The following is a 25,530-nucleotide window of genomic DNA, read 5'->3' as shown; positions in this document are numbered from 1 at the left end:
TAAACAACAGAAAATGAACAGTAAACATTACAAATGTTCCAAAGGAATAGAGACATTTCAAGTGTCTCTATCTCTGTGTGTGTCTCTATCTCTGTGTGCGTCTCTCCCAGTGTGTGTCTGTCTCTCTCTCTCTCTCTCTCTCTCTCTCTCTCTCTCTCTCTCTCTCTCTCTCTCTCTCTCTCTCTCTCTCTCTCTCTCTCTCTCTCTCTCTCTCTCTCTCTCTCTCTCTCTCTCAATTAAGGGAAAGAGGGGTACCTAGTCAGTTGTACAAATGCCTTCAACTGAAACGTGTCTTCCGCATTTAACCCAAACCCTCTGAATCCGAGAGGTGCGGAGGCTGCCTTAATCGACATCCACAGTGCCCGGGGAACAGTGGGTTAACAGCCTTGCTCAGGGGCAGAACGACAGATATATATATATATATATATATATATTTTACCTTATTAGCTCAGGGGTTTGATCCAGCAACCTTTAGGTTACTGACCCAACGCTCTAACCACTATGTGTGTAATTTACAGTATTCCAGATCTGTGACAACTTGTCATTGACAAGACTTGAAGATGTGTGGAACAAGAGGTCTGCAACAACAATATTTATAATACATTTTCCAGAAGTCGTCCATAAATGTCCAAAGTTAGCCTATGATGGGAAAGTAATTGAGTGCTGAAAATATAGTAAACAAATATGACAAAATAACATAAAGGCTGTATTTGTCACGATATATTCATAAACCACAATTTATTTGTCTATATCAATATTGATTGCGTATTCGTGAGTTTAGGCAAACTCCAACTGGAGCGTCGTTTGGGTCCGCCTACCTGCTCTTCCAGCAGGAGCTTCACCACGCCCCTTTCCACGAAGAGCTTCCTTCGGCTGTGCTCTGGTTGGTTGTTTCGAACAGTGCATGCACGCTTGGCGAGAGCTATAATTGATCATTAATGACACTGAACTCAAACTTTAGGAAATTTTCAAGGAAATCTCGACGAGAGACGGAACAGGTAATTTATATGCTGGTGAGTTAACGCGAGACATAATTGTTTCCGTGGCGTGGACGAATCTGTCCTTTCCTTTATACAGCTCACGAGAAAGCAACAAGTGCCCCGTGGCTGATCACTCTCCGGAGTGGAAGACTAACTTATTTCATGTAGTTTCTAAGTTCTTAAATCTTATTATAGTCTGCACAATAGACTAGATTTGGTCTCATGGTTTGTAATGAAATGCGTGTAATTTGGTAGCCTGCTTAGATGACTGAACTTGTTTTACATTTAATGTGCAATTTGGCCGACATCTCTGAAAATCCGTGGGAAAGCGTTTTAAACACACATTTCGAAATGGGCCATGTATTAACCTGCATAATGAGCATCATCATCATGTCACACAGGTTATAGACGCCCTACTAATGACCGTGTGTTTGAAAATGTTGCCTTGGATACAAACTGCAAGGAACATACATGATTGGCCTTGGACAAACATCCACCTTGCCAGAAGATACTGACACTACCGTTACGCTTGTTAACACTGAGCTACACTGAGATCGGAACACAATCATGGTTACATTAATTAAGTATAGTGGTCAAACGTTCATCCTGCTGCACAGACCCTACCCTATGGACGCTCTAGTCTAGAGTGCCTGGTTAAATTGCGTTTACAGGCATTTTAAAGTCTGTCCATGGTTAAAGTAGTATGATCATATATTAAAGTGTTGAATTACTTTGGCATTGAATTATGTTATATTATTCAAATTTACCCATGGTGGACATAGTGTGTTACCACATTATAAGACTAATGTTTTCACCACATGAATTACAGGAAATACCCATCCTTTTTACCTCAGATTGGTGATGTTGGTATTAGAGTTTATAGTCATCTGTTTATGATGACTATAACTGCGCACACAGTTTATAGGCCTTCAGATTGGAGCAGCGATCTAAGCCACTGCATCTCAGTGCTAGAGGTGTCACAACAGACCCTGGTACGATTCCAGGCTGTATCACAACTGGCCGTGATTGGGTGTCCTTTAGGGTGGTGGACAATTGGCACAGCGTCGACCGTGTTAGAGTTTGGCTGGGGTAAGCCATCATTGTAAATAAGAATTTGTTCTTAACTGACTTGCCTAGTTAAATAAAGGTTAAACAAAAAAATATATAAAAACAAATCTAGAAGTCACAAAATCTATTACTTAAAACAGATGATTATCTTTGGTTTTAGTACCAGTGTTTGTCATAAACGGCAGTCCGTAGCGCGACTTAGAACGTATCTGTCATTTTCAGGCCATGGTGGCTTGAAAATAAATTGCGCGCTCATCCCATAAAAGTCTCTGGCCTCAAATGAATGGATTTGAGGGTTAAGCTATCACATCTATCACTATTTAGAAACTGATGTGAGGTAGTGATTCATTGACATTATCCTGTAAAAAAACGAGGTCAAATCATGAAGTCAGTGAACTTCAGGTTGGAAAGTCGGAGCGCTATAAAGATGCCTGAGTTTCCGAGTTGGATGACCGTTCAAAAACTATTTTCCCCAGTTGGATCAAAAAAAAATCTCAGAATTCCCAGTTGTCTTGAACGCTCGGAAGTTGTAGATTTCCGAGTCCCCAGTTGTTTCGAATACGGCATTCGTCTCAGCGGAGGGAGAGAATAGAAGAGGGGTCCACCTCTCACAGTCCCTGCTCTCGCCTTCCTCCAGTGAGACTGATTAGAGAGCGGGGACAGGCTTGATGGCAAAACTCTAGTTGAATAATGGGTGAGCCATTGATTTGATTATCAACTAGGAATGCCTTGAAGTTCATGATCCACTTGTTGGTGACCCCTGTTTTTTATGAATATAAATGGTACTTTTGACATAATCCTACTTTATCAGGTAAAAACTACAGAATGAGCCAAAACCGTGCTATGATTTATTGTTTTTCATGATATTAGTGAAATCATGAAAATGTGTTTGTCCTGGCTACATTCATGACCCTGAAGAAGGCACAGTGATGCCGATACGTTGTTAGTTCACCCAATATATTACTAGGAGCTTGTATATAGTGTGTGTGACTCTCTTATTAATGTTTATGTCCTGGCTACATTGACACAGTTAAGCCGGCGTGAGATATGGGTCTGAAAATGTACCTCAATGCAGGAATGGGATATGCCACTGTACTCCAAATTTGACCTTTATCCACACTGCTCCATAGATAAGATTAAAATACTACTTGTGTTCCTCTAAAACTTCCCATTTCGTACTCAGCTACCAGTAGCCACAGCAGCCATTATGAAATGGCACAAGATGTTGAACAACAAAGGATCTGATTGGCTGAAACTGCCATTTTAAAATGGCTGCTGTGTCTACTGGTAGTTAGCATGAGGACGAAAGGGGCAGTTTTCAGCTGTATTTTTATCTGCTCGATGTATCATTGTGTTCGTCAGCGTGCTTCAGTTTGATGTATCATTGTGTTCGTCAGCATGCTTCAGTTTGATGTATCATTGTGTTCGTCAGCATGCTTCAGTTCGGCTAACCGAACGAGTGTGCTCGCTTACTTCATTAAAATACCTTTGCTTTAAAAACAAGAAACAAGTGGCAATAGTACTTTGTCAATTTTGAGACACCGTAACACAGTATACACTTCCTCAAAATAAAGAATTTATCTAAGTCAAGAAATGTCATTCATTTTGATGATTTTGCTGAAGAGTTTACATCTAATTAAGATGTTTGAAGTATTTTTCAATGGAAAAAAATTACATAAAATGAGTTTCTCATTGAATGACAAAAAAAACACTTTATTGAAGAATCCCTACTGATAACCAATCGCAGACGAAGGGACGTAGACTTCGGCTCTGACCTTTGGCTTGCCTCCAGAAAAAATGTGTGCCCGAACTGCTGAAAAAAAACTCACCGAAGTCCAAAAAGTGATAAAACCCCCACAAAATGTCATCATTATATATGTACAAACTCTACCGAACTGTTTCGGCTGGGAAGCATGTGGACGCCTTTAGGAAGTAGAGACACTTGTGAGCCCTATTGACAAGAATGGTGTAGGTCCAATGTGCACGCCGAAGAACTTAACTTGTGACCCTCTACTGCAGTCCTATTGATGTGGATCGGGGCATGTTCCCTCCTTTGCTTCCTGAAGTCCACAATCAACTCCTTTGTTTTGCTCACATTGAGGGAGAGGTTATCATGACGCCACAATGCCAGTTCACTTACCTCCTCCCTATTGGCTGACTCGTTGTTGTTGGTTATCAGCCCTATAACCGTGGTATCGTCAGCAAACTTGATGACGTTGGTGTTGTGCAACCATGCAGTTGTGGGTGAAGAGGGAGTACAACAGAGGACTGAGAACACTCCCCTGGGGGGGCCCTGTGTGAAGAGTCAGGGGGTGATGTTGCCAATCCTCACAGCCTGTGGTCTACTCGGCAGGAAGTCCAGGATCCAGTTGCAGAGGGTGGATGGTTGCCAGAAGATACCTGGGTCTGTATCTTCTGGCAACCATCCACCCATCATGTCTGGAAAGGAGATGCCCTTGATTTTATAGCTTACTTTTAGCCTACATAATGTTAAGCAATACCAGAAAATATATGGCTCTGGCTATGTAGCCTACCGTTACAACTTGAGATGGATAGAACATGTCTACAGTCTGATTTTTATGTCCATTTTAAATCTCCCTGTTCCTTGTTTCCTGCTAGAGGAATTCCATAATAGCAAGGTTGTGCAGGTGCTTCCCTTTGCTTAAGTGTGTGCTGCTACCTCTGAGGAAGACCATTTCACCAACAACAAATGGATCCTAAATACTATACCCATTTTAGAAACTCAAGTAGACCTGCTTATTATTTCTTTAACAGACCATTTCTGCATCTAAATTGAGCAGTAATGTGAAAACAAATAATTTTCATAGGCATATCTCATATGTAGGACTACCACACAAATAAAATAAAAATTCCCCTTTGTGCTGCTTTTGTCAGACAACCCTCTTGTGGTAGCTTGTGTGACATAAATAATAACATTTAGGCATAGGGTCATACTTGAGCTCTGGACTGGAGCCAAATGAATGCATGCACGAGGAGGAGTGTGCCCCAAAACAGCCCTGATTCTGCCCCTCTACCCTCTAAACACCATCTGGCTGATCTCTGGCATTATAACTCACATTTTGGGGAAGTGGCATCTCCAGAAGGAGGCCAAACCAAATAAAATCCTGACTAATCCTGCTGACTAATGGGAAGACTGGGACCAGTGAGAGAGGGGAAGAGGAATGGTTATAGGAGAGGGAGAATGGACTGAGACTAAATAAAATCAATTATTGTTTTTGGTCATGAACACATGTTTAGCAGACGTTATGGCAGGTTCAGTGAAATGCTTATGTTTCCAGCTCCTACAGTCAATAATACCTAACAATACACACAAATCAATTAAGAAATATTAGCAGGTGCCATGTCAGAGTCTGGAATATATACACAGAGTATACTAAATATTAATATAGAGTTTCACCAACCCTTTTGCCCTCAGAAGATCCTCAATTCATCAGGGTATGGACTCTACAAGGTGTCAAACATTCCACAGGGATGCTGGCCCGTGTTGACTTCAATGCTTCCCACAGTTGTGTGAAGTTGGGTGGTGGACCATTCTTGATACACACGGGAGAATGTTGAGTGTGAAAAATCCAGCAGCGTTGCAGTTCTTGACACAAACCGGTGCACCTGGAACCTACTACCATACCCCGTTCATAGCCACTTAAATATTTTTGCCTTGCCCATTCACCCTGCACTGAGTATCCAAAACATTAAAAACACCTGCTCTTTCCATGACAGACTGACCTGGTCAAAGCTAGGACCCCTTATTGATATCACTTGTTAAATCCACTTCAATCAGTGTAATGAAGGGCTGGCGACGGGTTAAGTAAGGCATTTTTAAGCTTTCAGACAAGAGAGACATGAATTGTGCATGTGTGCTATTCAGAGGGTGAATGGGCAAGATAAAAAATGTCTTTGTCTTTGAACCGAGTATGGTATCAGGTACCAGGCGCACCGGTTTGTATCAAGAATAGCAACGCTGCTGGATTTTTCACGCTCAACAGTTCCTTGTGTGTATCAAGAATGGTCCACCACCCAAAAGACATCCAACCGACTTCACACAAGAGTGAGAAGCATTGGAGTCAACAAGGGCCAGCATCAACATGGGATGTTTTCAACACCTTGTCGAGTTCATGCCCTGACAAATTGAGAATGTTCTGAAGGCAAAGGCGGATGGGGGGGGGGGGGCGCAACTCCATATTAGGACGATCTACTAATTAGAGGTCGACCGACTATGATTTTTCATTGCCTATACCGATTATTGGAGGACCAAAAAAAGCCAATACTGATTAATAGGCCGATTTTATTTATTTGTAATAATGACAATTACAACAATACTGAATGAACTTTTATTTTAACTTAATATAAGACATTAATAAAAATCTATTTAGCCTCAAATAAATAATGAAACATGTTAAATTTGGTTTAAATAATGCAAAAACAGTGTTGGAGAAGAAAGTAAAAGTGCAATATATGCCATGTAAAAAAGCTAACGTTTAAGTTCCTTGCTCAGAACATGAGAACATATGAAAGCTGGTGGTTCCTTTTAACATGAGTCTTCAATATTCCCAGGTAAGAAGTTTTAGGTTGTAGTTATTATACGAATTATAGGACTATTTCTCTCTATACCATTTGTATTTCATATACCTTTGACTATTGGATGTTCTTATAGGCACTTTAGTATTGCCAGTGTAACTGTATAGCTTCCGTCCCTCTCCTCGAACCAGGAACACATCAAAAACAGCCACCCTCGAAGCATCGTTATCCATTGCTCCACAAATGCCGCGGCCCTACTTTAAGATCTCCGAGTGAGTGCCGTCACCTATTGATTCGCTATTAGCGTGCATCCCACTCACTAGCTAGCCTTTTCACATCGGTTACACCAGCCTAATTTCGGGAGTTGATAGGCTTGAAACGGCTCAATGCTTGAAGCACAACGAAGAGCTGCTGGCAAAACGCACGAAAGTGCTGTTTTAATGAATGCTTACAAGCCTGCTGCTGCCTACCACCGCTCAGTCAGACTGCTCTATAAAATATAAAATCATAGACTTAGTTATAACATAATAACATACAGAAATACAAGCCTTAGGTCATTAATATGGTCGAATCCGGAAGCTATCAATTCGAAAACAAAATGTTTAATCTTTCAGTGAAATACGGAACTGTTCCGTATTTTATCTAACGGGTGGCATCCCTAAGTCTAAATATTGCTGTTACATTGTACAACCTTCAATGTTATGTCATAATTATGTAAAATTCTGGCAAATTAATTACGGTCTTTGTTAGGAATAAATGGTCTTCATACAGTTTGCAACGAGCCAGGCGGCCCAAACTACAGGCACTGCTTTGATTATAGGACACGCTAGATAAACTAGTAATATCATCAACCATGTGTAGTTAACTAGTGATTATGTTAAGGTTGATTGTTTTTTATAAGATAAGTTTAATTTTAGCTAGCAACTTACCGTGGCTTCTTGCTACACTCGCTTAACAGCTACACTCGCGTAACAGGTTCCTCGTGGAGTGCAATGCCAGGCAGGTGGTAAGAGCGTTGGACAAGTAACCAGAAGGTTACAAGATCGAATCTCCGAGCTGACAAGGTACAAATCTGTCGTTCTGCCCCTGAACAAGGCAGTTAATGTTAGTGTTCAAATACTGGAGAGTTGAGACCAAATCACGGACGCTGGACAGAGTGGATTTCAGTTGTAACGAAAGACAGTTTTAATGAGTCAGAGATATCTTGTCCCGCCGTTTTACGTGCACGGACCTAGTTCACATAACTCGGCAAGGAGCCAGGTGAAAAAGAGGCCTATACAATGGTTACATACATTTTTATACATAGAATAAAGTAGGTGGAGTCTTGTCGTTTCGGTCTTCTTGACTGGTCGGAGGGTTGGAGGCGGGCCTTGCTCTAGCCAGAGCGGGCCCCATTGGTGCACAGCAAAAGTTCTTTGCTCTTGGGACCGGCCAGTTAGAGGGAGATGAGATGTGTGTTTATATAAGGAAGAGGGGGTCAGTCTTATGGCTGGGTGTATGTGTTCTTACGACGGAATGTCTTTGTTTATATGAGCTATGTGTATGAATATTTATATAACAAATCCCCCTCTTCACGTCTATTAGACGTGAAAACTATAGCAGAAAGGTGGCGGTTGCAATCGTGGGTATACATAAGGTGGTGCTCCTAACCTTGTCTGATTTGCATGGTGGGTCTGTAGGTGTAGTGCTACGTTTGGGACGGGAGTGATTGGAGGGAGTGATATCAGGAAAGGAGTTAGGGACATGTGTAGGGGTTGGTGTATGTGATGTGGCAGGGTGAAATAGTTGTTCAATTAACCATGTGAAAGTCCTAGGGTTACTCCAAATATCAGTATGAATATCACAAATAAGGGACCAGATATCCCCAGCCTCACCCAGAGAGGGAGAAATTTCCCTCTAACTGGGCGAGGTTCCCTTCTCAGGGGAGGCGGAGTTTGATGCCGCATCACCTGAGGAAGGAGTGTCTTCATTTGGAATCGAATTTAGGCCGCTCAAATCAGCTCTGACTTCAGTCAGTGTTCTAGAAGGAATTGGGGCTGGGGTGCAATGTGTAAGGCGGTGCCAAGGTGTTGCCTGATTTACCTTTGACCTGGACTGAGTGTGAAGTAACCTCCTTCACTTCGTACGGTCCAGTCCACCTGGGTTCCAGCCACTTTCTCTTGTGGACTGTAACCCTCAACCCGTCACCAACCTTTACCTTCAGTAGTGGCGTGTCCCCCGGCAGCTCCCCCTCCTGGACCTTGTGAACCTGGGTAGAGAGTGCTGCAGAGAGAACCGTCAGTTTTTTCACATAATTAGACATTACAATTTGTTGTACATCAAGGGCGGGCATATGACCTCCCTCCCTTGGTGGACCATGCATGACTCTACCAGTCATTATCCCATGAGGCACATACTTTAGCTATCTTAGCTTTTGCTTTTGGTTTGACGTTCCACCAGATTTTGGGATTGGGGCCTGTACACAGATCCAAATCTGTGGGTTATGCCAAATCTTTCTTCCACCTGTCTCAGGTGTTTGTTAAATGTGAGCCATTTGTCAAATTTGATTTGTCTTGGGATGCCATACCTGGGTATTAGTTTGGTTTGTAGCCACTTAAAAGACTGACCTAGCATCCTCCCCTTTTGTTAGTATTGCCTCTACCCATTTGGAGAACCTATCTACTATGACTAGGAGATAGAGTTTGCCTTTAGATAAATTTTCGGGGCCCATGTCGGTGTAGTCTATCCTAATATCCTGAAAACATGCATTAGGTATTACGTATGAGCCCATTGGTGTTTGATATGGTTTCTTTGGGTTGTGTCTGTCACAACCATTGCATTCGTCACAAAATAAATCATCGTCATAAAATAAGTCAGTCATATTTTTTATGTGAGGGTGCCACCAGATGTGCGAGGCCTTTTTGGAGGGTCTTTAGTTTGCCTTCGTGTGTGGGGCCATGTGTTTCTCATAAAAGTTCTGGGTCCATCAGTGTGGCCTGCTTCATGGGCATGGGCTGAGTCTGTATAGATATTCAGTCTTTCCTTTTCCTCTGATGAGGACCTGCGTCAATCCGATGATTTCAGCTAATTTGGCCGATGCTGGTTGAGGGTTGATGGCTGATTGAAGGGTGACATGTGAACCGTCTGGGAGTTGCTGTTTCCTTCTTCTGCCGTGGGCGGTGGGCATTTTTATGACCAGGGGATGGTGCTCCCAGTCATTCCCTGGAACTGCGGTTGGTTGTATGCGGGTTGCTGATGCATGGGTGTGGGTCCTGGTTGCTGATGTTCGTACTGTTGAGGTCTATTTCCACCCCTTTCCTTCCCATATGGACCTCTCGTAGAGTTCCACTGGCGTTGTTGTGGTGTGAGTGGGTATGGACACTCTCGTGAGTAGTGCCCTGGAGTTCTACAGTTGAAACAAACCCCTCTTTTTTGAATGGCCTGGTATCCATTGCGGCTGGTATGCAAATTGTGGTTGCGGGGGATACCAAGGCCCCGGGTTGGCTGGTTGAGGACCGGCCTGCTGTTGAATCATCTGGGAGATAGTCTGGGCCACTATTTGAGAGATGTCTGTTTTGGTGCCCGTCTCCTTCGTTTCTTCCGCCACCATCTGTTTCTTAGGTTTTTTCTCCTTGTTGTGCTTCCTTCAATTGGAGTTTCAGGAGTTGTACCTGGAGGGACTGCACCTGGCTCTCAGCACCCCCTCTTTCCTTGTTGTGCTGGGTCACATGGTGGTGCACATGAGTGTTGAATTGGGTCAGAGGAAGTGCAAACAACCCTACCGTTCCTCTGAGTTTGGTTTTAACATCTCCGGGACACCCGTTGACCACCATTTCCTTCCACATGCTGAGTGTGGTATCAGTGTGATCGAATGGTTCTTCGTGGACCGATCTCCATGTGGTCTTAGCCCTGTCCAGGTATGCTGCAGGTTGCTCACCTGGGTTGATTGTAAAGGAGGATAAGGTGGCATGGTTTCTTTCTGTAGGGTATGCTCTCCGTAGAACTTCCCATAATCTGGTACGGAAGTGGTCTATGGGCAGTGTTGGGGCCCGCCATCCAAGGTCAGCTGCTGTCATGAGGGCCTCCATGGTTCCGTGGTCGGTGGCTCTTGCTAGAAGTGCTTTCATATCTCCTAGGCAGAGTTGCAGGCCTGACGTAAGTGTCTGCAGTTGATGTAGCCACGCTGAAGCTCCTCCATGTAGGCTAGGCATCTGTCCCATCAGTGTTGTTAAATCAGTCATTTTTCAGGGCTGGTACTCCACAGTGTGTGCATCACCTGGTGTCGGTCGCAGGGGGTACTGTCCTGCCATCTCCTGCTCTCGCTCTCTTCTATCAGCAATTCTGGAGGACCGACGGAGTGTTTCGGACCCCATTGATTCGGTAACTTTGGTTACTGTTCCTCTCATTATGCCTTCCACACGGTAGGCTCCCTCTCTGTTGTTATCTTGGTTAGCTATTAGCTCCCTGAGTTCCTTAGCTCGAGCTATTGATGATTTCAGCAGCTCCTGCATCTTAGTCACGTTTGGAGCTCCCATCGGAGCTGGGGTGAGCACCATGTCAATTTCTTCTTCGTTTTCGATATCCATGTTCTGATGACAGTCCTCCCTATCCGTCTGATAGAAGTGGTTTGAATCCAATCTTGTTTGTAGGTGTCCTCTGGTTTCAGAGGTGAGAGAGTTCACAGAGGAGCATTGCGGCCTCCGTTCCTGGGGGAGGTCTCCTGCTCCTGGAATCCCAGTTTCGAACTGTTCACATACCATATGGCCAGCCGTTATCCCCAGGGTAATTTCCCCTTTTAACTCCCCTTGGTCTATTCTCAGAACTGGAGCCTGTATTGTGGGAGGTGCCCTGGGCAGGAATGGGTTGTGTGACGGGCTCCGGTGATTTTGTCCCTTTGAGTATGGCGGGGGCTGAACTGCCTCCATTGTCAATTGTGGATATAGTGAGGGAGAAACGGCCACAGGGGGAGCCGTGGGCAAGTTCTCAGGCGGAGCTTTAACATCCCCCGACGCCACAATGGCCACGCCCATCATGTCTGGTGTGTTTTTGGGCAGCACCCTCCTACTCTCCTGTATGGCCCATGTACCTATCTTGAGCTCCCCCTCTGCTCTCTCTCTCTCTCTTGTACCTACTTTTTTGAACCTGTGTATGTTGTTTCTCTCCGCCTCACTCGCTTTTGCATGCTCTACTGCGTCCTCTAATTCTGTCTGCATATCTTGGAGTTTCCCCCCTGTAGGTGGTCCTCCGCTAAAATAACCTGCTTGTGTCCATCTTATCCGTAATCCTTTCCACACTTTCTCCACTTTCCCATACTGTTTTTTACCTCCCGCTCTATCAATCATACTCTGATCTAAATATTCATAGAATTTTAGTTTGGGCGTGGTAGCTGCAGACATTTTATCTAGTTCGTCTGATAATGTGTATACTGCGTTATTTAGGTATATTCAATCCTTACTATGTGGTGTTTATTTCTATCGTTGTATGCGTAGCCTGTCCCTGGTCGAGACAAAGGGGGTTATCAGTATGTGACGCCCGCCACGTGTGTATTTCACCGGTATTTTATTTGAATTTGTTCAGCGATTCGTTTAGGTATTTTCTATAAATGATTATGCGATTTCCTTTTGGAACAATATATCAGTGAATATATGCGGTTCTATAACAATTTTCAGAGTAATTCTAGCTCTTTAGGAAATATAGATAGAATGTCTAGACAACCAAGAGTTGTTCAGTGAATTATTTAAATACTTTCTGTAAACAATTCAGTAAATTCCTTTATGAACTTATATCAGTAAATTCGAGCGATTCTATAGCAATTGTCAGAATAATTATATATCTTTAGGAAATATGGATAGAATAGAAAAACCCAAAAATCAGTGTGTAGCTTTTAGCGTCTGTCAAACAAAGTCTGTACTAAGCTCGGCGGCTTATTTAAATACTTTCTAGAAACAATTCAGTAAGTTCCTTTATGAACTTATATCAGTAAATTCCAGCGATTCTATAGCAATTGTCAGAATAATTTTAAACTTTAGGCAATATCAACAGGAATGAAAAAAAAAACGAAAATCAGTATTCCAGCCCGGCTGCTGTCAAAGTTGCACGGCCATTCGATACTAAGGTGGCTTTGTCTTTCAGCACGTGTGCCTAATAGCCCAGTTACGTATCCCAACCTACTCCGCGACAAACGTTTCTTTCAATTTAATTTCCCCCATCTCCAAATCATGGAATGTCAACTCTGGTTCATATTATGTTTATTGTTTGATGTGCAATAGCCACATCATTCCCGATCTCTGTCTTGTGGAACGCCAAACTTACATATCCTGTATCTACTCGACTACACCTCTAACATAACCAATTAAACAGTTTACAACTCATTCAATAGGATCTTTTACATGCAGATTCAGTCGATCTATTAATTAACTAAATCTCTAAACACAACCAATTAAACAGTTTAGAACTTATTCAATAGGAACTTTTACGTGCATACTACACTTCCAAACAAAACCAATTAAACAGTAAACACTTATTTAATAGGAACTTTTACATGCATACTACACTTCTAATAATAGGCCAATTGATAAAAAATAAAAATACAAATAAAAATAAAAACGAGCAAAACAAGATCTCCCCGATCAATGTCTTAGGTTCTTATGTAAAAAATTTGGGCACCGATTCATACTCACGCCCAGTACTTTCTGATCAAAATTTGGTTTAGGCTATAATACAATATGCAGATTTCGATATAACGGGCTCTGCTCACCTTTATATAGAGCGCTCCGATCAGATTTCCTGAGGCAAGATGAATGGCTGGGGAAGTCACTCTTCCGTCTGATTTTTTAGCCGTGATCAGTCTCGTCCTCTCACACTAACTTATAATAGATCGAATTCAAGAACAACCAAACTCTGCTACCAATTCTGTTAGTGTTCAAATACTGGAGAGTTGAGACCAAATCACGGACGCTGGACAGAGTGGATTTCAGTTGTAACGAAAGACAGTTTTAATGAGTCAGAGATATCTTGTCCCGCCGTTTTACGTGCACGGACCTAGTTCACATAACTCGGCAAGGAGCCAGGTGAAAAAGAGGCCTATACAATGGTTACATACATTTTTATACATAGAATAAAGTAGGTGGAGTCTTGTCGTTTCGGTCTTCTTGACTGGTCGGAGGGTTGGAGGCGGGCCTTGCTCTAGCCAGAGCGGGCCCCATTGGTGCACAGCAAAAGTTCTTTGCTCTTGGGACCGGCCAGTTAGAGGGAGATGAGATGTGTGTTTATATAAGGAAGAGGGGGTCAGTCTTATGGCTGGGTGTATGTGTTCTTACGACGGAATGTCTTTGTTTATATGAGCTATGTGTATGAATATTTATATAACATTAACCAAATCAAATCAAATCACATTTATTTATATAGCCCTTCGTACATCAGCTGATATCTCAAAGTGCTGTACAGAAACCCAGCCTAAAACCCCAAACAGCAGGCAATGCAGGTGTAGAAGCACTGTTCCTAGGTCGTAATTGAAAATAAGAATGTGTTCTTAACTGACTTGCCTCATTAAATAAAGGTTAAAAAATATATATAATAATAAATCGGCCACAATCTGTGTTTAAAAACGCTGATTACCGATTGTTATGACAACTTGAAATCGACCCTAATTAATCGGCCATTCCGATTAATCGGCGACTTCTACTACTAATGTTTGGTGTGTGTGTGTGTGTGTGGACAGTATATGAATAGAAAAGGTGTGTACAGCAGTAGTTATATAGGATGAGCCTTATCTAGAATAGAGTATATACATACAGTGGGGAGAACAAGTATTTGATACACTGCCGATTTTGCATGTTTTCCTACTTACAAAGAATGTAGAGGTTTATAATTTTTATCATAGGTACACTTCAACTGTGAGAGACGGAATCTAAAACGCAAATCCAGAAAATCACATTGTATGATTTCTAAATAATTAATTTGCATTTTATTGCATGACATAAGTATTTGATCACCTACCAATCAGTAAGAATTCCGTCTCTCACAGACCAGTTTTTCTTTAAGAAGCCCTCCTGTTCTCCACTCATTACCTGTATTAACTACACCTGTTTGAACTCGTTACCTGTCCACACACTCAATCAAACAGACTCCAACCTCTCCACAACGGCCAAGACCAGAGAGCTGTGTAAGGAAACCAGGGTTAAATTGTAGACCTGCACAAGGCTGGGATGGGCTACAGGACAATAGGCAAGCAGCTTAGTGAGAAGGCAACAACTGTTGGCGCAATTATTCGAAAATGGAAGAAGTTCAAGTTGACGGTCAATCACCGTCGGTCTGGGGATCCATGCAAGATCTCAACTCGTGGGGCATCAATGATCATGAGGAAGGTGAGGGATCAGCCCAGAACTACACAGCAGGACCTGGTCAATTACCTGAAGAGAGCTGAGACCACTGTCTCAAAGAAAACCATTAACGCACTATGCCGTCATGGATTAAAATCCTGCAGCGCACGCAAGGTCCCCCTGCTCAAGCCAGCGCATGTCCAGCCCCATCTGAAGTTTGCCAATGACCATCTGGATGATCCAGAGGAGGAATGGGAGAAGGTCATGTGGTCTGATGAGACAAAAATAGAGCTTTTTGGTCTAAACTCCACTCGCCGTGTTTGGAGGAAGAAGGAGGAGGAGTACAACCCCAAGAACACCATCCCAACCGTGAAGCATGGAGGTGAAGACATAATTCCTTGGGGATGCTTTTCTGCAAAAGGGACAGGACGACTGCACCGTATTGAGGGGAGGATGGATGGGGCCATGTACAGTGGGGCAAAAAAGTATTTAGTCAGCCTCCAATTGTGCAGGTTCTCCCACTTAAAAAGATGAGGCCTGTAATTTTCATCATAGGTACACTTCAACTGACAGACTAAATGAGAAAAAAAATTCCAGAAAATCACATTGTAGGATTTTTTATGAATTTATTTGCAATTTACGGTGGAAAATAAGTATTTGGTCAATAACAAAAGTTTATCTCAATACTTTGTCATTGCCAACAAAGGGTGAGGAAGGTGAGGTCAAATGTTTTCTGTAAGTCTTCACAAGGTTTTCACACACTGTTGCTGATATTTTTGCCCATTCCTCCATGCAGATCTCCTCTAGAGCAGTGATGTTTTGGGGCGGTTGCTGGGCAACACGGACTTTCAACTCCCTCCAAAGATTTTCTATGGGGTTGAGATCTGGAGACTTGTACAATTGGTGGCTGACTAAATACTTTTTTGCCCCACTGTATCACGAGATCTTGGCCAACAACCTCCTTCCCCCAGTAAGAGCATTGAAGATGGGTCGTGGCTGGGTCTTCCAGTCTTCCGTAAGAAGCATCTCAAGGTCCTGGAGTGCCCTAGCCAGTCTCCAGACCTGAACCCAATAGAAAATCTTTGGAGGGAGCTGAAAGTCCGTATTGCCCAGCGACAGCCCCGAAACCTAAAGGATCTGGAGAAGGTCTGTATGGAGGAGTGGGCCAAAATGCCTGCTGCATTGTGTGCAAACCTGGTCAAGAACTACAGGAAACATATGGTCTCTGTAATTGCAAACAAAGGTTTCTGTACCAAATATTAAGTTCTGCTTTTCTGATGTATCAAATACTTATGTCATGCAATAAAATGCAAATTAATTACTTAAAAATCATACAATGTGATTTTCTGGATTTTTGTTTTAGATTCCGTCTCTCACAGTTGAAGTGTGCCTATGATAAAAATTACCGACCTCTGCATGCTTTGTTAGTAGGAAAACCTGCAAAATCGGCAGTGTGTCAAATACTTGTTCTCCCCACTGTATGAAGCAGATAAAGTTATGTAAACATTTTTAAAGTGACCAGTGTTCAATAACTATGTACAGTTGAAGTCGGAAGTTTACATACACTTAGGTTGGAGTCATTAAAACTTGTTTTTCAACCACTCCAAAAATGTCTTGTTAACAAACTATAGTTTTGGCAAGTTGGTTAGGACATCGACTTTGTAAATGACACAAGTCATTTTTTCCAACAATTGTTTACAGACGTATTATTTCGCTTACAATTCACTGTATCACAATTCCAGTGGGTAAGACGTTTACATACACTAAGTTGACTGCCTTTAAACAGCTTGGACAATTCCAGAAAATGGTGTCATGGCTTTAGAAGCTTCTGATAGGCTAATTGACATAATTTGAGTCAATTGGAGGTGTACCTGTGGATGTATTTCACGGACTACCTTCAAACTCAGTGCCTCTTTGCTTGACATCATGGGAAAAAACAAATAAATAAGCCAAGGCCTCCGGAAAAAAATTGTAGACCTCCACAAGCCTGGTTCATCCTTGGGCGCAATTTCCAAACGCCTGACGCTACCACATTCATCTGTACAAACAATAGTATGCAAGTATAAACACCATGGGACCCCGCAGTCGTCATACTGCTCAGGAAGGAGATGCGTTCTGTCTCCTAGAGGTAAACGTACTTAGGTGCGAAATGTGCAAATCAATCCCAGAACAACAGCAAAGGACCTTGTGAAGATGCTGGAGGAAACAGTCACAAAAGTATCTATATCCACAGTAAAACGAGTCCTATATCGACATAACCTGAAAGGCCGCTCAGCAAGGAAGAAGCCATTGCTCTAAAACCGCCATAAAGCCAGATTACGGTTTGCAACTGCACACGGGGACAAAGATCATACTTTTTGGAGAAATGTCCTCTGGTCTGATGAAACAAAAATATAACTGCTTGCCCATAATGACCATTGTTATGTTTGGATGAAAAAGGGGGAGGCTTGCAAGCCGAAGAACACCATCCCAACTGTGAAGCACGGGCGTGGTAGCATCATGTTGTGGGGGTGCTTTGCTACAGGAGGAACTGGTGCATTTCACAAAATAGATGGCATCCTGAGGGAGGAATATGATGTGGATATATTGAAGCAAAATCTCAAGATATCAGTCTGGAAGTTAAAGCTTGGTCACAAATGGGTCTTCCAAATGGACAATGACCCCAAGCACACTTCCAAATTTGTGGCAAAATGGCCATCATAAAGCCCCGACTTCAATTCTGTAGAAAAGCGTGTGCGAGCAAGGAGGCCTACAAACCTGACTGTTACACCAGCTCTGTCAGGAGGAATGGGCCAAAATTCACCCAACTTATTGTGGGAAGCTTGTGGAAGGCTACCTGAAGCGTTTGACCCAAGTTAAACAATTTAAAGGCAATGCTACCAAATACTAATTGAGTGTATGTAAACTTCTGACCCACTGGGAATGTGGTGAAAGAAATAAAAGCTGAAATAAATAATTCTCTACTGTTATTCTGACATTTCACATTCTTAAAATAAAGTGGTGATCCTAACTGACCTAAGACAGGGAATTTTTACTAAGATTAAATGTAAGGAATTGTGAAAAACTGAGTTTAAATGTATTTGGTTAGGGGGAAGGAATCTTCCGACTTCAACTGTACATAGGGCAGCCGGCTAGTAAAAGTGACTAAGGTTCAGGGCAGGGTACTGGGCCAATTTTCTTGGCCTTCATGTGACAGGTTGCTGTAGATGTTCTGGAGGGAAGGCAGTGTGACCCCAGTGATACCTACATACATTCATGACTATAAAATGTTTTCCTAGCCAGGATAGGTTGGTTGGTTTGATAACTCTGGTGTGTTGCCCTAGGGCAGTCATTTAAGCGCACTTTGTTCCGCAGCAGTTCTTCTCTTTCTGCTAAACATATGGCATGCTAGGCTACTGGTTGTCAAAGTACACATTCAAAGGATGCATTCACCAAGGGTTTGAATATTTCATAGTGTCCCCAGCACAAATGTTTCTCTGTTGGCTTAAATGTCTTCTCCTTTGGCCAGGTTTCAACTTGGCTGTGGCCTGTCTGGCTTACAGCGAACGTCTCTATTGTCTCACACTCTACCTGCCAAACCCTCATGGCTAATGACCCCATTCAATATTTCAGTTCTTCTGATATAAAAACGAACATAATTTGAGGGTTGTATTTTCATGGAATCTTATATTACAAGAGTTGAATAAATGATAAATGACCTCGCTGACCTGACTCAATGAAAATCGTTTCATTGACAGAGTGAGAGGGGTCTATCTATTAGGAGTCCTGTGTAGGGTTACACATTTTGGGGAATATTAAGAGGTGGAAACTCTCTGTGGGAATTAATGTAAATACAGTGCCATGCGAAAGTATTCGGCCCCCTTGAATTTTGCGACCTTTTGACACATTTCAGGCTTCAAACATAAAGATATAAAACTGTATTTTTTGTGAAGAATCAACAACAAGTGGGACACAATCGTGAAGTGGAACGACATTTATTGGATATTTCAAATTTTTTTAACAAATCAAAAACTGAAAAATTGGGCGTGCAAAATTATTCAGCCCCCTTAAGTTAATACTTTGTAGCGCCACCTTTTGCTGCGATTACAGCTGTAAGTCGCTTGGGGTATGTCTCTATCAGTTTTGCACATCGAGAGACTGAATTTTTTTACCATTCCTCCTTGCAAAACAGCTCGAGCTCAGTGAGGTTGGATGGAGAGCATTTGTGAACAGCAGTTTTCAGTTCTTTCCACAGATTCTCGATTGGATTCAGGTCTGGACTTTGACTTGGCCATTCTAACACCTGGATATGTTTATTTTTGAACCATTCCATTGTAGATTTTGCTTTATGTTTTGGATCATTGTCTTGTTGGAAGACAAATCTCCGTCCCAGTCTCAGGTCTTTTGCAGACTCCTTCAGGTTTTCTTCCAGAATGGTCCTGTATTTGGCTCCATCCATCTTCCCATCAATTTTAACCATCTTCCCTGTCCCTGCTGAAGAAAAGCAGGCCCAAACCATGATGCTGCCACCACCATGTTTGACAGTGGGGATGGTGTGTTCAGGGTGATGAGCTGTGTTGCTTTTACGCCAAACATAACGTTTTGCATTGTTGCCAAAAAGTTCAATTTTGGTTTCATCTGACCAGAGCACCTTCTTCCACATGTTTGGTGTGTCTCCCAGGTGGCTTGTGGCAAACTTTAAACGACACTTTTTATGGATATCTTTAAGAAATGGCTTTCTTCTTGCCACTCTTCCATAAAGGCCAGATTTGTGCAATATACGACTGATTGTTGTCCTATGGACAGAGTCTCCCACCTCAGCTGTAGATCTCTGCAGTTCATCCAGAGTGATCATGGGACTCTTGGCTGCATCTCTGATCAGTCTTCTCCTTGTATGAGCTGAAAGTTGAGGGACGGCCAGGTCTTGGTAGATTTGCAGTGGTCTGATACTCCTTCCATTTCAATATTATCGCTTGCACAGTGCTCCTTGGGATGTTTAAAGCTTGGGAAATCTTTTTGTATCCAAATCCGGCTTTAAACTTCTTCACAACAGTATCTCGGACCTGCCTGGTGTGTTCCTTGTTCTTCGTGATGCTCTCTGCGCTTTTAACGGACCTCTGAGACTGTCACAGTGCAGGTGCATTTATACGGAGACTTGATTACACACAGGTGGATTGTATTTATCATCATTAGTCATTTAGGTCAACATTGGATCATTCAGAGATCCTCACTGAACTTCTGGAGAGAGTTTGCTGCACTGAAAGTAAAGGGGCTGAATAATTTTGCACGCCCAATTTTTCAGTTTTTGATTTGTTAAAGTTTGAAATATCCAATAAATGTCGTTCCACTTCATGATTGTGTCCCACTTGTTGTTGATTCTTCACAAAAAAATACAGTTTTATATCTTTATGTTTGAAGCCTGAAATGTGGCAAAAGGTCGCAAAGTTCAAGGGGGCCGAATACTTTCGCATGGCACTGTATATGCATATTAATATTAATACCATTTAAATGTAGATGGTTTTTGCACTGGATATATTTACCATATCATATGGAGACATAAACATTTTTACCTTATCATAAGTAGACATAATTGCAAATTATTAAATGTTTCCAATAGAAGTAAAAATAAATAAACAAGTTTTAAAAAATATATATATTTTATTACGAATTTAACTTTAATTGAGTTGACTCTTCACATGGGATGATTTCACTGAACAACAAAAGGGATTATTGAATGATCTCCAATGATCCATCGCATCTCCCAAAAATGTTTTCAACATACATTTGTAAAATGATAGTCTAGAAACTAAAGCTTTGGTTATCATCCTCTCAAGCTTCCATGTCTTCTCCCTGAACCTGCTCCAATGTCCACCTCTTGAACATCAGACTGAGGCCTCATCTTCACTGTCACTTTCCAACCTTGAGGATGGCTCAAAAAGTCTAAATTTTGCCTGGATGGCCACAAATTTTTCAACCCTTGTATTGGTCAGCCTGTTGCGTGCTTTGGCGTGTGTATTCCCAAACAAGGACCAGTTCATCAGCATTTCTGATGACGTTTCTCCATTGAGTCAAAAAAAACTTCTGATTCCAGGAGGACCATCGATAAGGTGTCTGATTCATCATTTTCACCTCAAATAGAAGTAGTAACTTTTGTCAGAGGGTGTTTGTTGTGAGCGCTGAGGGAACTTTATGCACTTAGCCAGATGATTCTGCATCTTTGTTGCATTCTTCACATATGATTTGGCACAGTATTTGCAAATGTACACAGATTTTCCTTCTACATTAGCTGTGGTGAAATGTCTCCACCCATCAGAAGGTGCCCATGGCATTTTCCTGTAAAGATTAGAAGAAATGTGTTAAAAAATATATATATACAATTCCAGGTACAGATAAATAGTTAAACAGTTAGATTAATCAACTCCTTTGTAAGATACATTTTTTTTTAAATGAAACATGTATGGAAACAGGTAAATTAAGACTCCTCCATTAGCAGGCTCAAGCAACTTAAAATCCCACATGGTATCAAAAACTAACTAGCAGAAATTGTCAACAAGTTAGAAATGATTTAGACACACTTTGCAGTAGACTACTATTTACTAGTTAACAAAAAATCATGTATGTTCTATAAAATATATTCACCCCACCCAGTATTGTTATCAACACTTACCAGAAAGCATGTAGTCCTTGGCTCAGTCAGTGTGGTAGTGTGGGCTAAATAGCATCTCATTCTGTGCAAGATCTTGAGAATCAGCTGTCCATGTGATGGAAGAGTGCACTGCACATGATGAAAGAATGCACTGTGCATGCAGAGGGTTGCAATTCCATTGAATTTGGGATTGTTTAACCAAAATATGCCACAAGACCTAGTATTGCCCTATGTGTATCCCACAAAAACAGGTTCACTGTTATAAGCTAACTTGTTTTTGATGAATTTAAGCAAAATTCCCCAAATTCCCGGGCTTAATTTCCCATGAAAAATTTCTGGAAAAATTCTGGAAATTTACTGGGAAGTTTCCAACCCTTTGCAACCTTAGTCATGTGAATATATCCAGTTTAATTCTAGAGGTCTTTGGACTCCTCTACGACAGATGATGAGTCCAGTTTCAAAACAAAGAACAGGATGAGAGGAGGATGCTGAAAGGGTGTTTGGAGGTCTTTGTTAATGGCAGCAGGTCATTAGTTAATGACAACAGGATCTATGGTAGCTTGTGTTTTTACTGAGGGCTGAGCCTTTCATGTTAAGGTAAAAGGTTTACCCACTCCCTTCCCCTCTATCCCTGGGATTATCATACAAGCAAATAACCCTCCTTACCTGACCTTCTGCGAGGGTCTTCTTCAGGGCCTCGGACGTCTTGTAGCTTATCTGACCACTTTGATAAAGCCGGTTACAAATTAGCTGACACGTTAGGCCCATATTTGGTGTTCGCATTGTTCCAATTTCCTTTCAGGATTTTCTTTTTTGAATTTTAGGACAATGGAGAACACAAGTCATACAATTTGAAAGGTGCAACTAGTCTTGTATACCATAAAATTAAAAAAAGTATGTTCCTATCATAAGAGCATTTCAGCATACACACAGAACATTTCCTCAACACCCTCTTTAAGCAAAAGCCCTTTTTCTATTCTGTTGACATCATCCAGTCATAGTTTCAGATGAGGTCATTAACGGCCTTGTCCTTACAACTGACCCATTTTTGAATACAGCAGCTTCTGCAGTTGTTGCCATCACTGCAATGATCAGATCACAACCCTCTCCTTGATAATCACACAATCTCTTCCTGATGACTTTGTCAGTATGGCCATGGAACCCTATTCATTCTGGAAAATGTATTTAAAGCAAACGTCAACATTTGACACTGTCTGGTTAGATCAGTGCTCTTGGCGGTCTATGGGACATTCTTAGGTACTTCAGTTGGGACTGTCGGGATATTGTTTTCTGAAGGGATGATGTCATCTGCGTTGGCTTACAATTCAGTGGCCTAGCCCATGTTAATCAGCGAGCAAACTCTCCAGATGAATGGGCAAGCTGCCAGTCCTGTCTGCCGCAGCTTAATGGGCACAATCACCCTATAGGAGGCCTAACTCGATACCAGCTCCCTTTGACAGCTTTCATTTGGTTGCCTCAGTTTCAGACTTAAGTAAATCCACAAGTTTTTTATTTTACTCCCTACCAGAAGTGTCGACTGTCTTCAAATACCTTCTCTTTTTTTTTTGACAAGACAAACTTCCCAGCAGCCTCAAAGTGCATGCTGTGGAGCAGAAATAGACTAATCAAACCAGGATGAAGTGGGATTGGCAGGTGTCTCCTCAGTTCACACCTAAAAGTCAAAGAGGGGCTTTCCTGGCGACCCGTCATCTTCAGGACAACTCTTCTTGAAGGACATGGGTTTGAGCCTAAATGATGTACGCTACACTTAGGCCTACTCCCATAATGAATACAAGGTCCATTTCCGATGGAGAGGCACCGAATGAAACCTTCAACTGACAGGCCAATTAAGTTGAGACACAAAGGGCTCAGCAGGAGAAGTTGAATGAATGAGGAGTTGGTCGTCTCTGGGGAGAGTGGAGCAGACCCCATTTGGCAGGAGAGCAGGGTAAAAAATAAAAAACCTATGGCCCTATGTGCTGGCTACAGCCCCTTTCCACTCTTACGTTAGACTAGCGCAGCTGTTCCATGCTATTGGTAAATAAGCGAATCACCCCCCCTCCCCCAAGTCAATAATTCGCACACACTTTACAATGCACTGTAAAACAAATGAACATGCAACCCCCCCAACATTGTGTGGTCTCTCGCTGTGCGCTTGAATGCAAATCAAACACATGATGTACATCGACTGCAGCTCCATCCATGTGCCACCTGCTACGTGCCACGTGCTACGTGCTGTCTGTAGTATTGTGATCAGTGAGGGTGGATCGTCCATGTCTGGAATAGCCCCTGATCCTCTTAAATGATTAAAGGCAAGATGTTGACCTGCGTGGGGAACATGTGGCCAGTCTACCCCTGCTCCCTCATCATCTGTGTGTTTTTCCTTCAGGACTACAGAGAGGCTCGGTTAATGTTCCTCTACTTCATTAAACCTTCCCATTTACTTCCTCACAAAAGGAGACCCACCATTTCAATTCATTTAAAGGGCTGTCTTGGTAGGAAGCAGGTTGTAATATCACATCCTGGTTCTATCTAAAACAAAACGCATGAATCAACAAAGTAAAATGTTATTTGTAGACTAACAGAGAAATGCTTACTTATGGGTCATTTTCCAACAATGCAGAGTTAAAGATAAGATAAAAAATCTAATGAATTTACCCAACAATGTACCAATGCATAATGTACCAAACAAGGTTTACATTGTGAAGCAATAATAAGCTCCAATGCATATTCATTCAAACATTCATTTTTGCTGGACCCAAAGGTCATTGTTGGAAGACCGGTTTTGATTGAACAAGGCTGCCAAGAGAGAACGGGTGTTGTTCGAGTGTTTCAGCAACCTCTGGAGAATGTGCAAGGCAGCGCCCCATGTCAAGTATCGAGCCTTGCACTTTCCTCAGAGACACTCGCACATTCATATCAGCCAACCCAGCAGCATTAAACACATTCTGTTTTTGAATGCCTCTTTTCATTTCTCACTCCCTCCCTCGCATTGACATTTGGTGGTGGTATTGACGCGCATGCTGCCCTTTTGGTCCCCACAGGGAGGCATTCTCTCAGCTCACGCATTGGGGCCCCAGATGCAGCACATTCTAGAGACGAGTGCTCCCTTTGTCCTCTGCTGTCAGCCACATACTCCTCTCTACTCAAATTAAAAGTCACCCTGTTCTCTCTTTCTCCCCCTCTTTGTTTGTCTACTGTCCAGTAGTTTAGACCTACTGATCTGCTCCAGGAGCAAGTCTTGCCAGGGTTCCAACTATGGCAGTGCTTGTCACCTTTTAGCAAATCAGGACATGCGCACTGGCCTGAGCACCCGCATAAGCATTAGACAATGAACACTTTGGTCCAGCCAGTATTCTGAGGGCATCCCAGATCAGGGACAGACGCAATGTGTAATTTGATCCCTGGCCCTTGCCCTTTCCTCTTCTGTCTTCCCCACACCATACTTTCCCCTTGCTATCATGTTGTTGTTGTTGTTGTTGTTTTTTTTTTTGGGGGGGGGGGGGGGGTGAGATGAGGAAGTGGCTGGTTCCCCTGCCCCCTAGCGCTCCATTTCCACTAGCTCATCGCAGGGAGCTCCCAGGGTAGGTGCAGAGTTGGGGGATGATGGACGCGTGGGGGGCCTGGAAGGGGGGATGCTGTGTAACAATGGGTGCTTTGTGAGAGGAGGACTGGCCGTCGCAGGAGTGGGGGGCCTCTGCAGCGCTGAGCAGAGCCACTTCATTAGTCAAGGCTCTCCCTCCTCCCTCCATTCTCTCTCTCCTCCTCCTGTCATTCTCTCGCTCGCTGTCGACATAACACACTCTAAAGTCTGGAACCAGCCAGTAGGAGCCTGCGTGGTTTGTGTTGCGCTTTCTGTTTTCCGGTCAGAAGCAGGGTGGAGACGGGTTTTTCCGACTATCTGGGGGTTCTACGCAGCTCCTTTCGTACATGACTACTGTCTTCCTCCTGTCCTAAGGTAATTCTGCTTGTCTGCACTGCTGTCATCTTGTCCTCTGCCAAGAGCAACGCATCACAGATG

The 25,530-nt window shown here is 42.6% G+C and overlaps 1 protein-coding gene across 2 annotated transcripts in view; it reads left to right on the top strand.

The window, feature by feature from the left end:
- The first annotated feature begins 876 nt into the window (after positions 1 to 876).
- The window catches only part of LOC139393096 (GAS2-like protein 3), a 38,051-nt gene continuing 13,397 nt past the window's right edge, over positions 877 to 25,530 (top strand). The window contains exon 1 of one of the 2 annotated variants that reach the window (XM_071141445.1): positions 877 to 1,013. The gene's annotated coding sequence lies outside the window, so the exon portion shown is untranslated. Of the gene's footprint in view, positions 1,014 to 25,090; positions 25,468 to 25,530 lie in introns of those variants that run through there. The other variant, XM_071141443.1, reaches the window with a different exon arrangement.

This window comes from Oncorhynchus clarkii, chromosome 33 (assembly GCF_045791955.1).
Source record: "Oncorhynchus clarkii lewisi isolate Uvic-CL-2024 chromosome 33, UVic_Ocla_1.0, whole genome shotgun sequence".
In the NCBI taxonomy this organism is placed as follows: Eukaryota; Metazoa; Chordata; class Actinopteri; order Salmoniformes; family Salmonidae; genus Oncorhynchus; species Oncorhynchus clarkii.
This window is presented reverse-complemented; position numbering and strand designations above follow the sequence as displayed.